Source organism: Canis lupus, chromosome 2, assembly GCF_003254725.2.
Source record: "Canis lupus dingo isolate Sandy chromosome 2, ASM325472v2, whole genome shotgun sequence".
NCBI lineage: Eukaryota > Metazoa > Chordata > Mammalia > Carnivora > Canidae > Canis > Canis lupus.
The window spans coordinates 16,893,656-16,900,308 of NC_064244.1; the positions used below are offsets into that span (position 1 = coordinate 16,893,656).

The following is a 6,653-nucleotide window of genomic DNA, read 5'->3' on the forward strand; positions in this document are numbered from 1 at the left end:
TGGCTGGAGGTAGAACAAGGACTAGTAAACTCAAAATGCAACTTGATTCCATTATTTACACACTCCTTACGTCCTTCCCATCAAGACATTCTAGATTTGCAAGCAGAGTTTAGACTCGTATCTAAGTGGCTACAGCTGCAAAATACTATACTGTGTTCTTCCTCTTCTTGTCCACTTTTTTTTTTTTAAGATTTCTATTGATTTATTCATGAGAGACGGAGAGAGAGAGAGAGAGAGACAGGCAGAGGCACAGGCAGAGGGAGCCCCACACTCACTGCTCGCTTCTGGCTCTCTCTCTCAAAGAAATAAAATCTTTTTTAAAAAATGGGTGACTTAAGCCACTACAGAAACCCAGAAGCACCTCCCACCCCAAATCTGCTGGTGAGAATACAAAACAGTGTGAGCACCTTGGGAACAACTGCGCTCGGTTTTTCTAAGTGTATCAACACAGTGACTTCAAGCACTTAACCCAGCAATTCTGCTCCTACATACATAGCCCCCAGAAATGAAAATATGTCCACATAAATACCTGTATGTGAAGATTCTTTTTTTTTTTTTCATTTTGTATGTTGTTGTTGTTTTTTCTCCAGGTGGGGTTTTTAACGGTCACTTTCCCACACTCTGGATAATTTCTGATCCCACCACAAGAGCCCTTGAATTGGCTAATGTGAGAAACTGGGAATGAAGACCCCTTTTAATTGCCATCTTGCCGAGGGAGTCTCCTTTTTTTTGGAAAAAAAAATCGAAAGGTTATTGCGTGAGCCTGGATGAATCCCACTCTCAACCCTCCACGGTCCGACCCACCCCATCTCACCTCATACCCGTTTTTGGCAGGGAGAAGCAGGAGTACGTGGTCCCGAATTCTCCTCCTTCACCTTGTTAAACACTAGAGGGAAAGCCCGCCATGAATGGCAACGATTCACCTTCAAGCTGCCTCCCTTCATCCAACGTTAAAACCCTTTGCACATAAGGCAACGTGGAAGCTGATGTTTTTACTCACCTCGCTGTTTTAAAGCACCATTATGAAGTCAGGTTGTACAGTAATTAACAGTACCTTTTATATATATCTCATATCTGTCATTTATATATATATATATACACACACACACATACACATAAACACACACACACACACAAACTGGAAGAGGTAACAGCGGCTTATAGAAATGGATCTTCTTCAAGGTTTCCTGTGTGGTAAGCACCTGAAATACTGCATAAAAGGGTCTTGTGTGATCTGTCTCCCTGCTGCTCATTGGGCTCTGTTCTGCATGACCAGGAATGGTGCTGGCAAGAGAGCTCAGCGGCTGGAAGGAAAGTCTGCTGCTGAGCATCACTATTTTCCACCCCCTGCTTGTGCTCCTATCTGATCAGGCTAGAGAAGACAACAAAACATACATAGTTAGAAAAAAACTCCAATATATAGATTTCTGTAGAATTTCCTTTTTCTTCCCTCCTGTCCTTCCTCTGCAAGGTATTGTTGCTATGTCCTGTTACTGGTTTTTGCTGCAATAAACCCTCTTTGTTTCAATCACAGCAAGAAACAAAAATCCAAACAGAAAACCCCTCTGAAAAGAGTAGAAAACAAAAGGTTTGACCTACAAAAAGGGGAGGGGGAGACAGGAGGGACCTTGGTTTTGTTTTTAAAAAGGACTGAAGATTAACATTGAAAAATCAGGAGATGATGTGCAACCCTTTGTGCAAGGCAAAGCCCTCTGGTACTTCCGCCTCTGGTTTTGTTTTAAATTTCCTTTTTCTCTTCTGCGTGCGGATACTTCTCTCCATCTTCATGTTGTCAGTGTTTTGTTGTGTTTTGTGTTTCCTTGTTTAACTTTGTGTCACTACCTCAGTCTGCCCTCATGTCCCTTACACACAAACAAAATATTCCTTCAGCAGAGCGAAGAGGTGGCGGATGACCGGCACGCTACACGACCAGCCCAGCAGTCTCTGCGTCGCCACGTGGCTCATGTTGGAGACATCAGTATAGTGGACAGGGAAGCCAAACACCCTTTCCGTTTTAGTGTACCATAAGATGTCCTCTTTCTCATTCATGAAGACGGGGACATGCTGGTCTTTGCCCTGCTTTATGGAGTTCGACCTAGTAGTAATGGTCCTCACTTTGCTGAACTTGGCTATCCAGCCGTGCTCCAGACACTCCTGCAGCTCCAGCTTATCATTCACAGTGGATGCCAACGGCCTCCTGTTCATACCAGGAAGGTTCCCCCAGAAGTAGTGGGCCCTGTGTGCAGCTGACACTTCTTTGGCATTAATCATCATAGGGTTGGACTCGAGAATTCGCGAGATGTCCCTCTTGTCACTAATGCCCATGGCCACCACATTCTCAAAGAGCCGGAAGAAGGGGCGGTCATCTCCCTCCTTGGGCCGCGCATCATGCAGCAGGTGGTAGAACTCAAAGAAGAGCCGGCCAGTGCCCTCGTAGAGTCCTTTATGGGCAGGATTGATGATGGAGAGACCATTGCAAGGACTGCCCCCAATCACCAGATCCAACAGGCCCCACTCCTGGATAGGCTTCTGTGTGACGCTGCAGACGTCCCCAACATACATGATCTTCCCGACCGTGACGGAGTCCTTGCACACCTCGGAGGCGATGTAGCAGTCCACCTGAATCCCCAAATCCTTCAGCACCAGAAGCCCTGTAGCAATTCCATCAAATAGAGACAGCACCCGGATGGGCTTCCTCTTCTCAGCTGGGACAGGCAGGTAAACCTTCATAGGGTCAAATTCCTGGTCGTGGCTGTTGGTGAAGAACACCTGGAGCCATGAGGGCCAGTCGTCCCGCTGCCGCAGTAGCCCGTAAGTGCCCTTGTGCCCACACATGTAGCAGTTCCAGGGGTCCTCCTTGATGGCTGCCAGGTGGCCCCCAGCCCCAATAAGAGATCCACACCCTCCACACAAAAACACCTGCAGCAGTTATTGTTCCCAAACATGAGCACCTTGCGCCCCACCCCCCACAGCAAATGGTGTGGTAGGACTGGTAGCTGTCATCATCGTGGTGATACGTATGCACACTCCAGGAAGCAGTTCTTACAGTTTTGGCACATTTCTCCAACAAAGAGAGGGTGTTCCAGGGTAACGTTGAGGCTCCCACAAGAGATGCAAATGTCCCCGATGTTCCGGCACTTCTGCCGCACTTCGTACACCAGCTGCTCTCTTGTGCGTTCATCAATGATCTTAGGCTTCTCAGTCGTACTCTTTCGGGGCTTTTTGGCTGGTGGGGGTGGTGCATAGGCAGCTGCCTCAGGTTCGACCCACATGTCTGTGTAAACTTCTTTGTAGGGGTTCTTCTCTTCTTCGGGTGGCTTCAGGCCCTTGGGGCCAGAAGGCTGGAACCCTCCAAGAGACCACTCGATCATCTGTTTGTTCTGCACCTCCACGGACTTGGCAGTGTCGCTCTCATCGCTGTCGTGGCACGCTGGGAACAACTTCCCCGCATGGCTACAGGCCACCTGCAGGACTTCATAGATGGCTTTGCGGTACATGGGCTGCTTGTTGTATGTGGCCTGGTGGAAAGCACTGCAGAAGGAGCTCAGCGGCATCAATTTCTCAACACACACCATCAAGAACTTGCCATCTCCAAACCACATGACCCAGCGGGTGCCTTCAGCTCCTCAGCTCCGGCCTGTCATCCACCAAGACACAATGCGGCCTGGCTACCAGGAGAAGCCCCGAAGTTTCCCCCACACCAGCTCCCCAGTGCCAAAGCCCCGGCCGTCCTCGTAGGCCAGCTCATCGTTGGCTGCTTTGGTGGTGTTCTTGTCCCCAGCATCTGCCCCCACGGGCTCAGGTGTGGTGGCCACAGTGGGGGATGCAGGGTTGGTGGGCTGCTGCATTGCAGGAGGACTGGCCTCCTCCACCTTCTGAGACTCGCCAGACCCCTGGTTTTCTTCCACAGCATTCATTACTGCGATCACCTTGGCTTTTCTTCTCAGCCCATAAGGCCACGTGCAGCCCCTCTATGTGAAGATTCTTAGCAGCATTATTCATCATAGGCAATAGGTAGAAATGACCCAAATGTCCAAAGCTGGATAAAGAGGTTAACAAAGCTGGTATATCCATAAATACTACTGGGCCATAGAAAGGTATGAAGTATTGCTACGTATTATCATGTGGATTAAGCTAAGTGACAGGAGCCGATGGCAAACAAATCTACCCACCATATGATTCCATTTACATGAATTGTCCAAAACAGGTAAATAGAAACAGAAAGTAGATTAGTGGTTGCATAGGGCTGGAGTGAGGAAGGGTCAGAGGATGAAGGATTAGCGGTAGACAGCTACATGAGACAGGGGTTTGTTGGGAGGAGATGAAATTATTCTAGAATCGTGGAGGTGGCTGCATCACTTTGTGCGTACACTTCACATCCTTGCACATATACTTGAAATGGGTAAACTGTCTGATATATGTCTCAATAAAGTGGTTACAAAGAGTTACTATCTAAATGTTGATGACACCCCAATCAGAGTTGCGAGATTTCACAAAAGGAAATATAAAAAGACAGCACAGTTCATACGTCCACTAAAAAAATAAATAAATAAATTACTGTTTCTCTTAAGTTCAAATTAAACTGGATGCCTTGTATTTTATCTGGCAACCCGACTCCCAAGTCTATTACCTACAACCTAGAACTTACTAATTATCCTCAAGATCCACGTATCCAGCTACACAGTAGGAAGTTCTACTTGGTTAACTGCCAAATAGCAAATGAACATAAAACTAAAATCACCTTTCTTATGAGAAGATATTCAATTATGTCAGAAGTGGTAGGTCAGGGCTTGTGCAGGTCTCTGGAGCCCTCTCTCAACCCCCGATGGCCTGGCATCAACAATCTGGTGGTTGGATTAGTGGATGTGGTGTCTAGGAGCTGAGGTTTAACTAACACGGGGGAGGAGTTTCAATACGTTGAGAAACATCACCCTGATGGTGAGGGCAGGCTGAGCATCCAACTCCCTTTCTCAAAACAAAAATCACTTTCCTTCCCTCACCCATGGGTTCATTGCCATTGTCTTGACCTGGAAATCTCCAGGCCCATCCCATCTCCGTAGCAACTAAATTTTACTTCTGAAAAAAAACCAGTCTGATATCATCATTCTGCTGCTTTAACCCTTTCAAAATACTGGCTCCTACCATGGTCAAATAAAGTCAAAGCCAATTAAGAAGAGGTCTCTACCTGGGCCCCTGGGTGGCTCAGTTGGTTACACCCCGACTCCTGGTTTGGGCTCAGGTCCTGATCTCAGGGTCGGGACCCCAGATCCTTCACAGGGCTCCACACTCTGTGGGGAGTCTGCTAAAATTTCTCTCTCCATCTCCCTCTGCGCATTCTAGCACTTGTGCGCATTCTCGCATACGTGCACATGTGGCTCGCTTTCTCTCTCTTGCTTGTTGACATACTTGAAAGTGAACAGAATGGGTCAAAAGACACACTTGAAGTTTGCGTGTGATAGAGGCTGGGAGTGGGGGGCAGCTAGTAAGAAACAGAGAATGGACTAGAGGGGCACAGTAAACATTAAAAGCACATTTTACAGCAATTACAGAAAGATCCTTGTGATAGTACACATGCTACTGTGCCACTTAAATGCTAGCAACATCAATTTGTTTATTCATTGCTTTTCTAAAACCAGGATATCAGTGACTATGCTTCCTCACCACTTACTAGTCACATTTACTTTGAAAAACCACCAAGCTTAAAACTCAAGAGCTAGTGTAACTAAGACTTTGAAAAAAAAATTAGTGTTCTTTTCTTAGTAGAAATAACAACCACCTATCACTACTTTTTGGTCTTTCACGTGCTATAATTTAATACTAAATGCCTGCTTGTATTTGCCTAACCTATGTAACTATCAAAAAAAGAAGATCTTCACTATTGTATTTGAAACTCACAAACCACCTTGTTAACATTATAATTTCCATTTTATAGGAAGGAAACAGTGGCCACATTACAACTAAATAGAGACACACATGCATGCATTGTTTTGGGCATGTCTGTTTAATGGTTAAGGGGGTGCTGATGAACACAACGATACACAAAGGTACCGTGGCAATTCCATAAAAACTAAATCAAGCACTCTAGTCTTTACATGTCTTGTTAGGAAAATGCCACATCTCAACTTTTTCATTTCTTGAGAGTTGCTACTGCTTGAGGCAGGCAAATTTCAGCCAATTTGATGGGAAAAAATGGACTAAGATTTCTTCTAGCCTGTGAAGCAAAAGCACATTGGAAGTGGCTGATTTTCAAATACTATACATCAGTAACATCCTTCTCTCGTGACAGACAACCATAGCAAATTCACCTGAGTTTGGTTTTGGTGCAGATAGAGCTAAGGCACCACAGGTATCAATTTCCTACAGACTCAAGTAAGACTCACATTTTTTTTTCAGCTTGAGTTAAATGAAGAAAAAAAAATGCAATTCATATTTCCAGAAGCAAAACTAAGCTTCTTAATCTAATTTTACTATTTTAAGATTTCTGATCACTCCCAGCATTGCTGTGTGGCAAGACCTCATTTCTGGTGGCTGACCATTTCCATGGCATGATGCTTTACCAAGAACCAGCTCCAGAAACTCTTTTTCTTCGTTTTGAACTTTCATGTATTTATACACAAAATACCATTTCAATGGTGTTGTGGGGGGGAAAAAAA

General features: G+C 45.6%; 1 pseudogene; it reads right to left on the reverse strand.

Annotated features, from left to right (window-relative positions):
• Positions 1-542: 542 nt before the first annotated feature.
• Positions 543-5,219, reverse strand: LOC112665107 (DNA (cytosine-5)-methyltransferase 3A-like; annotated as a pseudogene).
• Positions 5,220-6,653: the final 1,434 nt, after the last annotated feature.